The sequence below is a fragment of the Eschrichtius robustus genome, chromosome X (genome assembly GCF_028021215.1).
Source record: "Eschrichtius robustus isolate mEscRob2 chromosome X, mEscRob2.pri, whole genome shotgun sequence".
In the NCBI taxonomy this organism is placed as follows: Eukaryota; Metazoa; Chordata; class Mammalia; order Artiodactyla; family Eschrichtiidae; genus Eschrichtius; species Eschrichtius robustus.
The window spans coordinates 11,896,416-11,911,574 of record NC_090845.1 but is presented as its reverse complement, the minus strand read 5'-3'; positions in this window follow the sequence as shown (position 1 = coordinate 11,911,574).

Here is a 15,159-nt window from a genome sequence, read left to right as displayed (position 1 = left end):
ATGTGGTTGCCTTCCGCAGTGTATTTTGCGTCATAGACACCTTTGAGAATCCAATGCAAGCTCAGGAAACTTTCTTCAGAAAAAATATGCATGGTCACATTTTACAGGCAATTCCAGAGATTTCACTGATTCCCTGAAGCCCCGCTGTGAACCATTGCTATCGACAGACTGAGAATTAAGAATCCCTGTTCAATATCCTTTCTACAGCTCTACATATGTAGTTGTTTTTGTTTTGTCTCCAAAATGAAAACAAACTGATAATAGACAACATAGAAAGTTTGGATAAATTTTATAGAAGTAAATAGGTTTGGATACTGGAGCAAATATATTTCTATGCACACCTCAACAGCTCTGTGATTCGCTTTCTGAGCTTAGGAAAAGGTTTAAGATCTTTTAAAGTCTTTTTCTAAGTGAACCTAAACTTTATATCCACCATACCGTACCCTTCACACTTGTGTCTGAGAATGGATTCAATTGATTGTTGTATGGAAATCAATTGTTTTTATAGTAAAAAAATGGCTGGTCATCATATAGTTAACCAATTCAGTTATGTGCTTATGAGTTCTCCTGTGAATAATAAAGGGAAATACAGCAATGAGATGCAGTTAAAAAGTGTACAACAGCCTCTCACCTGTTTCACATCAATTTCTCCAGAAGCCAACTCTGAAATAAGGCCTCAAATACAAGAAGTATATTTGGGAGGTAGTTTCAGGGAACATTTGAAGGGGAGAGGGAAGTGAGATGGGATGGGGAGAAAGCCAAGAAAGGGATTATGGTGAAGCAAGTTACTACTTTGGAAAACTGGAGCTTAATCCCACTGGGGAGCTCTGGGCGCCAGTATAAAACACACACCTCAGAAATCTCACATCCGAAGGGCGAGAGAGCTGGGGTATCTATCCACCAATTCCCATTAGATATTGGTTGAGGGCTGCACTCAGAGGATGTTAATTCTCTGGCATGCCTGGACTACTGCATGTGGGTAGACAGAAGGGATTCGGTGGCCAGAGAGATCCTTGAAAGATCACAGGTGCTGGCAGTTGAAAGTCAAGCTGTCTTGAGCATACATCAGTGCTGAGGGGACGTGGACACTAAGAGCAGCTGCTGTTTCCTTCAAGCCAAAATGATAACTAGCCCTGGTGACACTTAGAGTAAATAGCAATGTTTTCCCCCATCCTATAGTTTCATTTTGTTCTACAGGATGATGGATGCCTCTCCTGGAGTCCCCAAAACTTTGTATCTGTCAAACAACATACGCTCCCTAAGATATCGTGTTCAGAAAATAACGTTCAAATTTGCTGATTTGCTTTGGTTTGTGCATTACTTCCCTCTGGTTGTGGCAGCTAGAGCATCATCAGAAGATGTTTTAATAATAAACAAATGGAGTCCCTGCCAAATATAATTAATTTTCTCTCATATAAATTTTTGTGTGTGTGTGATGTCACCACAGGATTCTACATGGCAAAGAAAATAAATGTAGTCTTGATGGAGACTGCTTTAGTAATCTTCTAAATTGAAATCTAGAGTAACTTCAGGGAGAAGTTTTTTTCCTGGTATGCTTTGCTTCCTTTGAAATAGCTACCTAATAATGGCTAATGTCCTTTGAGTGCCAGGCTCTGTTCTAAGCCCTTTATGTGTATTAATTCATTTAAGATTTGTACAGCCCAGGAGCTTTGCACTATCATCGGTCAGATATTATAATTAAAGGTAAAGAGGCAGATAAAAATTATTTCCCTTACCTAGTAATGCCACAGAAATGATAAGTAGAAAGTTCTAGAATTAAACGCCTCCTAACAACTGTAGCACAGTTTTTCCCACCTGCATCTCAACTAGCATGAGGTAGCTATCATCCAGCAAAGTAAATCTAGAGACGACTTGCTCTTTCTTCTTCTCAAACTTCTGCCAGACATGGATTCCAGCTGGGTTTTTTGTGAACTCCTTCCAAGAAATAGGTCACTTCAGAATCTTGATGTACCTTATGATGGAGGCTTTTCCCACAGATATTTAGCAGACCAAAGCAATGTGCTCTAAACACAGGTCAACAAATTTTTTCTGTAAAGGACCAGATAATAAATATTTTCAACTTTACCAGCCATATGTAGCCTGAAGATAGCCATAGACAATACATAAACAACTGGGCATATCTGTGTGCCAATAAAGTTTTATTTACAAGCACCAGCAGCAGGTTGGATTTTGCCCACAGGCTAAGTTTGCCCACCTCTGCTCGAGAAATATAGAGTGCAATTACATTCATCATTAACTGCCCATGAGTTCCACTTTCAGAAAGCCTTGAGTATGTAAAGCCATTATTACACAATTTGTAGGGAAAAGTCATGTGAAGTTAAAACTAGAAGGGCCTTTGAGATGTCCTAGTCCAATGAGAAAATTTATATGGAAGACATTCCCACTTGATTTTATTTCAGTGTAAAGACCTTCTTTATTGCCCCTGAGCCTTCTTGATAAGTGTTAAATAGTAAAGGGAATATTGTGAGACTTAGGGAGAGAATATTCAGGGGAAAATGAATGCTTTCCTTGTTAAACTTAGGCATAGCCTCACAGAGTTCATTAAAGTTCTTCAAATTTAAATTAACTGGGGAAACCAATGTTAAAGAATTAGGATCAAGTAAAGAATGCCAATAAAACAATCTTTACTTTCTCGTGCAGGATAGAAAAGAAAAATAATTCCACTTATAAATTTAATTTTTGTTCACATTTCTTACAATAATATCAGGTGAATATATAATCATTCCTTGGAAGTAACCAAGTGACATAAGTCTACCTAATTTAGGAGATATTTTATTCTCTGGAAAACAACTTAGATGTTAAGAAAAATTGACTCAATTATATGTAAAAAGTTATAATGGAAGCATCCTAAACTAAAAGAGACCCTAGACATTAGTTATTGCGGTTCCTTCATTTTACAAATAGGACCCCAAGGCTCAAGGGGTTCAATGTCCTGCCGAAGGTCATCCAGTTAGAATGAAGCTGGGATAGAACCCACATGCGTTGATGAGAGTCATGTTCCAATTTTAGAGCCAGAAGGGTTCAATCTCAGCTCTGCTACTTGTAACTTTCTAACTTCCAGGAAGTTACTTAAACTCTCTGAGTCTCCATTGTATTATCTGCAAACTGGGGATGACTACTGACCATTCAAGGTTTTGTAGTGATTAAATGAAATATCCAGTATAAAGTCCCGGGTACCTAGTAATTGCTTAATAAATGATAGCTGTCATATTCCGTTGGATAATTATTTATTGAGAAATAATATATGATGTAAGCTGTACATCAGGGAATGGGGATGCAAAGATAAATAAGACAAAATCCTCACCCTAGACATGTTCATAGGAAACAGACACATGAGCAGATAATTGATAATATACATAGTCTGTGTTAAGTTCTATAATTGAGATATGCATAAAGTACTATGAGAATATAGGAGATGGAGCAATTAGAACTGTGCTGGCCAAATCCAGTGTCTATTAGCTATATGTAGCTATTAAGTACTTGAGATGCGGCTAACTCAAACTGAGATGTGCTAGAAATGTAAAATACAGGATTTTGAAAGCATAATACCCCCCCCACAAAAGTAAAATATCTCATAGATAACTTTCTAGACTGACTACATGTTGAAGTGAAATATTTAGATAAATAAGGTCAAATCCTGTCTCTCCAGCATTCTAAGTCTGGCAAAGAAGACAGGCAAGCAATTGATATAATGCAATATCGGAAGAACAATATGAGATGTATACACATGGGGGAAAGCTGTGGGCCTGTGTCACACATGATACAACATTTGAGCTAGCTCTGCAAGCGGCATGGTTCCCCCAGTGGAGGAGGGAGCAAGACGTGTGAGTAAAGACATGGCAGTGTTCTGGAAAGAGCAAGCAGTTGTTTCTTTTACCAATTTCCTCGGATGTCCTTGAAGCCAGTGTGAAGAATGCAGTGCTGTTTGCAAGTCCCTTCCATAGTTTAGTTATTCAAGCAACATTTATTCAGCATCGAATAATATCATAGCAGCTAGTACTTACTGAGTTCTTATAATGTGCCAGGTCTGCCTGATACCAAATTCTGTGCTCTCAACTCCATGAGGATACGGCCTCCCTGCCTGTCTATACCGTCCCAGGAGGCCTTGAGCAGGAAACAAGCAGAAAGGTCACAGCATAGCCAGAGGGAGCAGCTCCGATTGTGGTCACCTGGGATGTGACAGCCAGCTCTCATCCTAAAAAAACAGCTCTATGTAAAGTACATTTTGAAAAAGCAGAAGGCTCAACAGAGAACTTTCCATGGAGATACTTAGAGTTGCCAGAAATGGTCCTGGAGGGTAGAATTCCAGAGAGCAGCCAAGAGGAGCAGTTTGGAGCTGCCAGAGGGAAAGCTGCCCCACCAGGAACACCTCTGTTCCGGGAAGCTACTGTGAACAGAGATGCAGGAAACCACCATCACCAGAGATGGCTGCTGAGGCCGCTACTAATAGAAGGGTAAGCTGGGGAGACAATGTAATCAAAGGTTTACCGACCCCTGCCATCTCGAGAGAAAACTGTCTTGACATCAACGCAAAGAGCTGACTCTGTTGATCTGTCAGTAGTCTGATTTCTAAAGATATGGAACAAAGTTCCCTACCTATAAATCTGGTGAGATTGGTCCCCAGAACTTCTGAATGGGGGTTTCTTAGGCCAACAGTATGGAAAAAGAGAAAAAGAGAGTGTTGTGTCAGAGAAAGAGAGAGCTGAACTATGACCCAGCTAGTAAGTTTCTGGTGGAGGTTAAGCCTTTAGAGAAAAATACAGGGTTACATACACATGGCATGTATGGGAATAATCTATCTATAGGATTAACCCAAATAAATAAAGCTTTAATCCATGCCAGTTTTCACTTTTAAATATAGATGACTCCTGGAATTTGGGATTTCCATGGTGCCAGATGGTGATCCAAAAGATCTGAGTCACACTGGGAATCAGATTTTTTTTTAATTTTATTAAAGTATAGTTGATTTACAATGTTGTGTTAATTTCTGCCATACAGCAAAGTGATTCAGTTATACATATATATATTCTTTTCCATTATGGTTTATCACAGGATATTGATTGTAGTTCCCTGTGCTATACAGTAGGACCTTGTTGTTTATCCGTTCAATATATAATAGTTTGCATCTGCTAACCCCAAACTCCCAGTCCTTCCCTCTCCCATTCCCCCCTCCCCTTTGGCAACCACAAGTCTGTTCTCTGTGAGTCTGTTTGTGTTTCATAAAAGTTCATTTGTGTCATATTTTAGATTCCACATGTAAGTAATATCATATGGTATTTATCTTTCTCTTTCTGACTGACTTCACTTAGTATGGTAATCTCTAGGTCTATCCATGTTGCTGCAAATGGCATTATTTCATTCTTTTTTATGGCTGAGTAGTATTCCATTATGTATATATACCACATCTTCTGTATCCGTTCCTCTGTCGATGGACATTTAGGTTGTTTCCATGTCTTGGCTATTGTAAATAGTGCTTCTATGAACATTGGGGTGCATGTGTCTTTTCAAATTATAGTTTTGTCCAGATATATGCCCAGGAGTGGGATTGCTGGATCCTATGGTAATTCTATTTTTAGTTTTTTAAGGAAAGTCCATACTAGTCCATACTGTTCTCCATAGTGGCTGCACCAGCTTACATTCCCACCAACAGTGTATTATTATTTGTAGACTTTTTAACGATGGCCAGGGAATCAGATTCTTGAACAGAAGTTCAAGTACATTCGACTATACTTGTGCCTGGGCTGTATAGAGAGTCTGAGAACGCAAGCCTCAAAGGAGACTGCCTGGCCCGAATTCCAGCCTTTTCCATCCCATAGCCATTTGACCATTAATGATTACTCCTCACTTCTCTGTGAGCAGAGATTTTGTCTGTCATGTTCTCTACAGAATCTCCAACGCCCAGTATATGCTTAGCACATAGTCATTACTCAATGAAAATCTGTTGAACTAAAGTGGGTTGAATAGCATCATCAGAATCATTCTTGTCAAATATTTATTAGGTATCCTGTATAGTGTGGTACACTTGATATTGGAAAATTCAGAATCAGTGTAAAAGAATTCCAACAGACTTTTATCCAGAATCTACAAAGAACTCTTACAACTAAAGAATGAAATAAACAACCCAATTAAAACACGGCCAAAAGATTTGAATAGACATTTTATCAAAGAAGATATACAAACGGATACTAAACACATGAAAAATGCTCCACATTATTAGTCACTAGGGAAGTGCAAGTTCAAACCAAAATGAGATACCATTTCACACCTTCTACAATGGCTAGAACGGCTATAATCAATACAACAGACAATAACAAGTGTGAAGAAACAGGAACTCTCATACATTGCTGATAGGAATGTACAATAATACTGCCATTTTGGAAAACAGTTTTGTAGTATCTTAAATGGTTAAGCATAACTTTACCATACTGGACTTCCCTGGTGGCGCAGTGGCTAAGAATCCACCTGCCAATGCAGGGGACACAGGTTCGAGCCCTGGTATGGGATGATCCCACATGCTGTGGAGCAACTAAGCCCGTGTGCCACAACTACTGAGCCCACGTGCCACAACTACTGAGCCCGCACGCCTAGAGCCCGTGCTCCACAACAAGAGAAACCACCGCAATGAGAAGCCCGCCCACCACAATGAAGAGTAGCCCCTGCTCGCCGCAACTGGAGAAAGCCCGCGCGCAGCAACAAAGACCCAATGCAGCCAAATTAATTAAATAAATAAATAAATAAATAAAAATTTTAAAGTAAATAAATAAATTTAGCATACGCCCCAGTAATTTCACTCCTAAGTATCTACCCAAGAGAAGTGAATATATATGTCCACACAAAGACTTGCATACTGCGAGGGGTGTAATATGAACCCCATCTATAGTTGAATCCACTGATGCTTGACTAAGTTCAGGAATTTTTCCAAGGTCATAGAGTTAGTCAAGAGCAGAGCTAATATTTTAAGCCAACCTCGTCTGATTCCAAAGACTGTTTTTTCCCTCATTGTATCACACTGTTCCCCAGATGTGTACAAATTTTTTAAAGCATTTTTTTGTTATTAAAAGTAAAACATATTCAAAACTGATGGTGACATGGACAAGAGATAAAATGCTATTTAAGTTTGGTCTTTTATTCCATAAAGTTCTATAGTAAGACAGTTTTGGTAACCTCTCTGTATTTCTTTCCATTTTCTCATCTGCAAAATGGAGATATTAATAGCAACTAATTCCTAAAATTAAAAATTAATCAATGAGGTAATACAAGGTTAAGTGCATAGCACAATGCCTCACGCATGGAAATGTTCAATAATTGTTATCTATCATTCTAAATGTTGTTATTATAATCATTATTATTCTAAATTATTTCTCCGTGGACATTTAAGAAAGGAAAACAAGCGTCAGCTAATATATGAGGACTCTTCTCAAGAATATGTTGCTTATTTAGCTTTAGGAATTGTGGAAAAGTCATAATGGATGCTTTGATGATCTCACATTGGATACAGGACAACTGCAAACATGCTGAATATACTTGGGTTGGGAATGTACTCTTTTGAATAAATTCATTTGAGATTATGTCATATTCGTCAGCATAATGGGGCCACAAAAATGATTTATTTTCCAGCATTGCTAAAATTTGTCTTCTTAAGCAAGATAAAGCAGTTAAGCCACAATGATTACAGCCCTAGGTCTCTCAAGTGGATTTTACAAGAAGTGAACCAATAAGAAATAAGCTCTCAATTCTGATTGAATAGTCATGGCAAAGACCCTGCCCTGGTCTGGGGGACAGGGCAAGAGGGCAGGGTTAGAAGACAGGGCGCCATTACCTGAGAGCTCAGCCCCTGTAGGAGGCTAAGATTGCCCTGAATATGACCTTTTGCACCCCTGAGGCGGGGCCACCCAGAGCCATGATGCCATAGCCAGCCACATCCATCCAGAAAGAGAAAGAACAGACCAGAATAGTACTGTACCTTGGGATCAGAGATGGGAGAAGGGACGTGTACTAGTTCACTAGGGCTGTCATAACAAAATTCCACAGACTCAGTGGCTTAAACCACAGACATTTATTTTCTCATGGTTTTGGAGGCTGGAAATCCCAGGTCAGGGTGCTGTCAGAGTTGGTTTCTTCTGAGGCCGCTCTCCTTGGCCTACAGGTGGCCGGCCCCTTGGTGCCTCTGAGGGGGTGCATCCCTGATGTGTCTCTCTGTGTGTCCTCATCTCTTCTTCTTTTAAGGACACCAGTCAGATTGGATCAGGACCCACTCTAACGGCCTCATTTGAACTGAATCACCTCTTGAAAAGCCCTATCTCCAAATACATTCACATTCGGAGGTACACCTAGCCCAAAATATCAAAATGTATAAAATAATTTTGCGTTCCTAATGAATTCAATCAGGCACATCCATTGGAAATTTGGTTTTTAAGTTGAGATGGAACCCAGAGGGATCATGATTTCTGTCTGACACGTAGGTGATGGCTGTACTCTCCATTAGGTAGAACAGGTGGTGGCCAAAGGGTTAATTCTCCTTGAGGGTCTCATAAGAAGTCTAAGAAGGATGTCATAAAATATATTTTCTGTGAATCAATATCATTTCTGAAGGAAATGACTTTAACAGAAATATGTGATATGTGCTCAGCGTTGCCTAAGAAAAACAATTGATAGGAATATATATATATATATATATAACCTGAAATTGAAATTGCCCCCAGCAGGACTGCAGGGAAGCCATGATATTTTGGGCCAAAGGCCCCAAGCCAATTGTGCTTAAACGATGCGCTTGAGGCTTTTTTGGAAAAGCTGAGTGCCATCATTGGTCATTCTCTAGTTGAATGGACAAGGTGCCCCAAGTCATCTCCCAAACACTTTTTCATTTATACTTTAAAGATAAAAGGCAGCAGCTTCCTCTGACACATTAGATCAAAGGTACTGGACAAACAGAGAACAGAGGACAACACGAAGACTGCATTTATCTACTTCTATGCTAGGTGATTGGCTTCACTCCATCAGCTCCCTGCCCCAGCAAAGCCTCCACCTCCCCTAGGAATAATAATAATAATAGTAATCATCATCATCATAATTGTAAAAGAGCTGATGTTCATTGGGAGTTTATTACACACCATTGTTTTAGGTGCCTCATGTATATTAACTTATTGACTCATCATGATAATCCTAGGAAGCCGGATCCCAATAATAACATCAGCATCCCATTTTGCAGATGGGAAAAATGAGAGCAGACAGGTGAAGTACTTTGAACAAGATCACAGAACTTGCAAGTGACAGGGCTGGGAGTTGGACCCAGTCAGCGCGGCTCTGGCATTCGTTCATGCTACTCTACACAGCCCTGCCAAAGCCCTTTGTTACCTATCAGGACGCCACCCCTAACTTAACAAACCTCGAGCCCGCCTCCTCCCACTTCTGCCCTCCTTCATAGCTAACAAATGATTCTCTAGGCAGCTTCCTTGTAGGTTTTTAAAAAAATTTTTATTGGAGTAGAGTTGATTTACAATGTTGTGTTAGTTTCAGGTGTACAGCAAAATGATTCAGTTATACATATACGTATATCCACTCTCTTTTTAGATTCTTTTCCCATGTAGTCCATTACAGAGTATTGAGTAGAGTTCCCTGTGCTGTACAGTAGGTCCTTGTTAATTATCTATTTTATATATAGCAGTGTGTATATGTCAATCCCAATCTCCCAATTTATCCCTCCCCCCCTTACCCCCTGGTAACCATAAGTTTGTTTTCTACATCTGTAACTCTGTTTTGTAGGTCTGTTTTTAAAATAGTATATTTGGACATCAATCAGATCCACTGAAAACATGAAAGTTGGTCACATTTTCCTCTTTTTGATGCTTGTGTACTTGTCTTCCCCCACTGGATTTAAATCCCTTTTGAGGACGTAGATCATTCAACAGATCAGCCATCATATATTGAGAGGTGCCTACTTGGACTGGCTTCTCTTTCTAGGTTTGCACAAGTCTCCATGCCAGGCACTGTGCTGGGCTCTTAGGAAGGATCATGAAAAAGACAAACAAGCATAGTCTCTGCAAAGAGCCCACCTTCTCATCACAGTATTCTCTCAACACTGGCTGCACACGTGAGTCACCTGCGGGAGTTTCAGCATAAATACCAGTGCCCCACCCTAGACCTTTTGAGTCAGAATCTCTAGGGGTGAGGCCAGGACAGTGGTATTGATAGATTTTCTGGAGCTCACCAGGTCACTCAAATAAGCAACCCAGGCTTGCCTGTCCCTGCGGAGAGACACACATGTAAATGAGTAATTAGAGGACACTGCGGTTAAGAGCAGAGTGCTATAAATAGCACGAAGACAGAGCTACTTCTTCTGACCAGAGACCCTGCCGAGGACTTCACAGATGAGGAGACCGCTGACCTGGTCTAATTGGATGAGAAAATGCTCACATGGTAGAAGGGAGGGGGGCGTGGATATTCCAGGCAGATTGAAGAGCAGGTGTAAAGACACAGAGTTATGGAAAAGGAAGATGCATTTTGAAAAGAAATAGGGTTCCCCCTGGCTAAACAGTAGGCGGGTGTCAGCAGAGCAGGAACCTGATCATTAATGGCCTTGGGTGCCCTGCTGGGGACCGCACTTTAATCCTGCAAGTAAGGTTCCTGGCTGCTGTAGCCTAAGTATGAACTGATATCCTACTTCCCTTAGGTCATGTAAAAGAGGACTCATTATTTTTCTATAGAAATTTTCTTATAGAATTTAGAGAGGAAAAAAATAGAACTAAAAGCAGAGAAAATCAAAGGCAGAGAAACTAAATAAATTTTGCTATAATTAACATGTGGAACGCACCTTTGCCATCCCTACAGAACGCTCAGGTAGGAGCCCTTATCAAGCAAGGACCATCTTCCCTTCTTTCCTGTGAGCGTCTTTGAGGTCACGTTAACCTCCAGAAGAAAAAAGATATTTCTTCATCTGCTTTAAATTCTCCTGTGAAGGAGGAGATAATGTCAAGAGGCTCCTATTTGGGAAACATGGAATGCTTCTAAATCTTGTTGTATTGCTATTTATCAAGGACAGAAGGCAATCAAAGCCTTCCATCTGGCTGTGGGGATCCCATTTTTTCCCTGTACCCCAAAGTGCTTTAATAAATCTCTCCATGGAAATGGGGGCCCTGAAAAATTGTAATTCTTAGACTTTAACAGTATGATTATTTTGCACCATCAGTAGTGACAAGAAGCTATATTAAGGATGGTCAGTCACTGGTTGTATGACTTACTGCAAGTCATTTCACCTCTCCGAGCCGCGTATTTCTCAATTGCATCATGAGAGGTTATGCTTAGTTCCTACCAGCTCTGAGATTCTGTTACTTCTATGGATTCTACGTTTTTTCCAACCCTAAAGTTTGGTGATCAAAATCACTTCTGATGCTAACTCACTATGATTCCTCTGACAGCCCATGGAAGCTATTTTACAGCTTGGCGCCCCCCCCCCCCAGAGAAATCAGCTTAAAATGTTTTTCTTTGACAAAAATGTGGGCTTAGATCTTAAAAATGCTGTCAGTTTGCATCCAGTTTGATGGAGCCGCTTAAGAAATCTGTCAACGGCATCCTGGATTAAATTGTTGAGCAAGCGAACCGATCCTGTACTAATGTAGTTGAATTTTTTCTGACAGCCTGAGATAACTTCTTTAGCTCTTTATGTTCTGTCAGCTACTGGACATAGCTTCTTAAAGAGGGGTGAGTCTTTGTGTGTTAAAGAATGTCAAATGTGGTTCCGTCACTTACATTTCAAGGGCATTCTATGCAAGGCTGCCCCAGGTCTCTGATGGAATGCCCAGAAAAGTTCTGGTAGCCCCTGCTCCACAGAAAACTATTCTGTTTCTTCTTAGAAGATGAAGGTTCATTCTTTTTTTCTTTTTTTTTTTGGAGGGCTGCACAAGATGGCTTTATTTCTTTTATTTCTGAAGAAATAGCGAAGCTCTAGCCTTCCATGCTTCTGTTCCCTCCATCAAATTCAACCATACTTCTGAGGATTACAGCAGGGTACTGGGAGGTAAATATGTCTTTACAGCTGAGCTGTAACTGAGCTAGGTTAAGGGAGAACACGGACAACTTTAGTTTTTTATTTTCCATTAATATAGTAATGTTTGGGTATCTGAGGAGGATTGATGGGGCATAAAAACCCAATCTAATTTCTCAGGCTATCGATCATACCTATTTAACAATGCTTTCCCCCTTCCCTATAGTATTCTTTTAGTTCTGGTGAAGGTTCATTCTTGTCTGAGTATTTGAATTTCACCAAAAAGGTGAAAAGGCCTGACTTTGGATATGCAAAATTAAAACAAATTACTCAGTGCCTGTTTGGGGTATCCTAGTCTCTTACCATGTCAGAGCTTCATACCCTACCTCTTCCATTCCAAGAACCATCCCAACTGCTTCCGTTACCAGTTTAGAATGGAAGCCCCAAAGACAAACGCAGATGGCTACTGGTCATACGATACGGGCACACTATAAGTGTGAGGCATACCGTTCAGCTGTTAACTGCTGCCAAAGTGACATCATTACTATTATTAAAGTGTTATGACAGTCCCATGATCATGTATGTGTTCTAGTTCCCTGTTGCTCAAAGCACGGTTTGTGGACCAGCAGTATTGCCATCACTTGGAACCTTGTGAGAAATAAAGAACCTAAAGCCCCGCTTTAGATGTGCTGAATCAGAATCTGCTTTTTAACAAGATATCCAGGTGATTTGTAAGCCCATTAGAGTTTGAGAAGCGCTGGCTTGAGTATAGACTTTGGAGTCAGACTAGCTGTGTGACTAGGCAGTGAAAATGAAATGTGACATTTACTAAGGGCTTAATGGTACCACAACTTGTGCCCAAGTCATCCTAATTAAATAACACCTCTGAGCCCCTGTTCTTTTTTCCATAGAACAAAACAAAACAATACAAAACAAAAAACAAAGATAAAGATACTTAGTTCATACAGCAAATAGCACCACCAAACTGCTCCATCCTAAACCCAGGTATCATCCTCGATTCCTCCCTTTCCCCCACCTTCATCCAGTCCTGACTGCCCTACCTGCAGTCTCTCTAAGGATTCCATCTACTTCTCTCCCTCTGCATAGCCAACAGCTTAACCATCATCTCCCTTGCCTGTACCGCTGCAGTAGCCTCTTGACTGGTGTCCATCAACCATCCATCTCAACTCAATCCATTCCTCACATAACATTAAAATACATATGATTTTAAAACTCAAACATAAAATGCCGTAGAGACAACCTGTAACAAAAGCTGATTTGCAAGATGTAATAATTTCCAAGTGTAAGCAAAGTAACCTGGGCGTGACTTCAGAGAGGAATATTTGATGTGGTTCTCATGGATTCTGGGGAAGGGGAGACCAAAATGGAAGAATCTGTACAGGTAACTGAAGCCTGCCTCTCCCTTTCTCTCCCTCTCTCCCCCTCCCCCCCCTTTGTAAATCCACTATACCATGAGAGTGGACGTGGATGCAGCAGGCTAGCTTTGAGATCAGGCACTTGCCTCCCTCTGGCTGATTTTTTTGCTGTCAAGGTTGCCTTTTGAGTATAATTTGGATTCCCATGAAAATTCTCCTAAAGGACAAAATATGCTGCTAATCATCTTGTCTATCTATCAGTCTTGCTTCTTAGCATGTTAATAAATTTGCATTGTTTTATTCACCTGTCCTTCATGAGGTCATCCCACCCAAACCAACTAATTCTGAGAAGACTGACTAAATCGCGTTCTCGATATCCATATTGATTTGGTTGCAAAACAAACCATCCAAACACATAGTGGCTTAAAGGCTCAACTATTTATTGAGCTCATGCTTCTGTAGGTCGTCAGTTTAGATTGGGCTAAAGTGGCTGGTTCTGCTGATTTGAGCTACCCTGGTTGACCTTGGTTGGGACTCGCACATGTGGCTGTAATTAGCTGCCAGGCTGACTGGAGGCTGGCTGGCTGCCCGTTCTCCACATGGTGTCTAATCCTCCAATAGGCTAGCCTGGGCTTGATGGCAACATTTCAGGAGCACCACAAGGACGAGCCCCAATGCGCAAGCACTTTTCAAGTTTCTGCTCATGTCATATATGCTATTGTCCCATTGGCCAAAGCAAGTCACAAGGCTAAGCCCAGAGTCAATGTGGGAGGGAACTGCTAAAGGACATGGATACTGGAAGCCATGAACAAATTGAGCCATCCTTGCAAGCAATTCACCAAGTATCTGAAGCTGATAGCCAAGACATAGTGATGACATCAAGGAACCACCAATCATTAAAATCAGGCAGCTTCAGACATTCTTGAGTCATTGTCTATTTTCAGTATATCCAACAATTGCAATATTCTGTACCATTTTCTTAAAGTAAGGTAAACCCACCTGCCTGAGATGAATGCAAAGAAATAAGCCCTTCATCCACGGGCGGCACTGCCGCCTCTGTCTTCCCTATATTTGGGTGTCATGACTGTGAACACGAAGTGTTAATGGCATGGCTCACATCCATGCTGTATTGTCAGGAATGGGAGCAGGGAGTGAGGAGCCAATTCTCCCCCTTGGCATATAAGGAATCACAAGTTTCAACATCCATAGCAGATGTCAGATTTTTCTGGTCTTTCATTAAATTTGACTTACTGTGTTATGCTACTAGAGCAAAAAGAGTGAAAAAAAAAGTATGTGTTTCCAGATACAATTGGTGAAGAGAACTCTTCATACTAACAAAACTAAATTAAAAGCTGTCTAACGTGATTAGGTCAGAACTCTATGGCAGATTTCAAAAAGATGAACTCAGTTAAACCTGGGTTATCTTCTGGAACATTCTATGGGTATTGTGTGCCTGTAGGGGTGCCTGGTGAGCTTTCTCCCCAGAGTCCTAAGTAGGAGGTAGGACATGAGCCCCACTCTTTTTGGCGTCATCCATCAAACTATGTGAAATGTTTTTCCTAATGCGTCTTCACCTCTTGAGATTCAGCCATCAGCATGGGAAGAAGTAAGGACACTGATGTCTGATCTCTTAAACCGCTTTCTCTTTCCTTGGATCTTTCTCCCAGAACCAAAAGAACTTCCTTTCCCTGTGGAATAGAAGCAACTCTTCCCCATTTCCTCCTTCCTTGTGTATGATCTTTGATTTCTCCCATTCTTTTCCTAGTCCTAAACCTTATGATT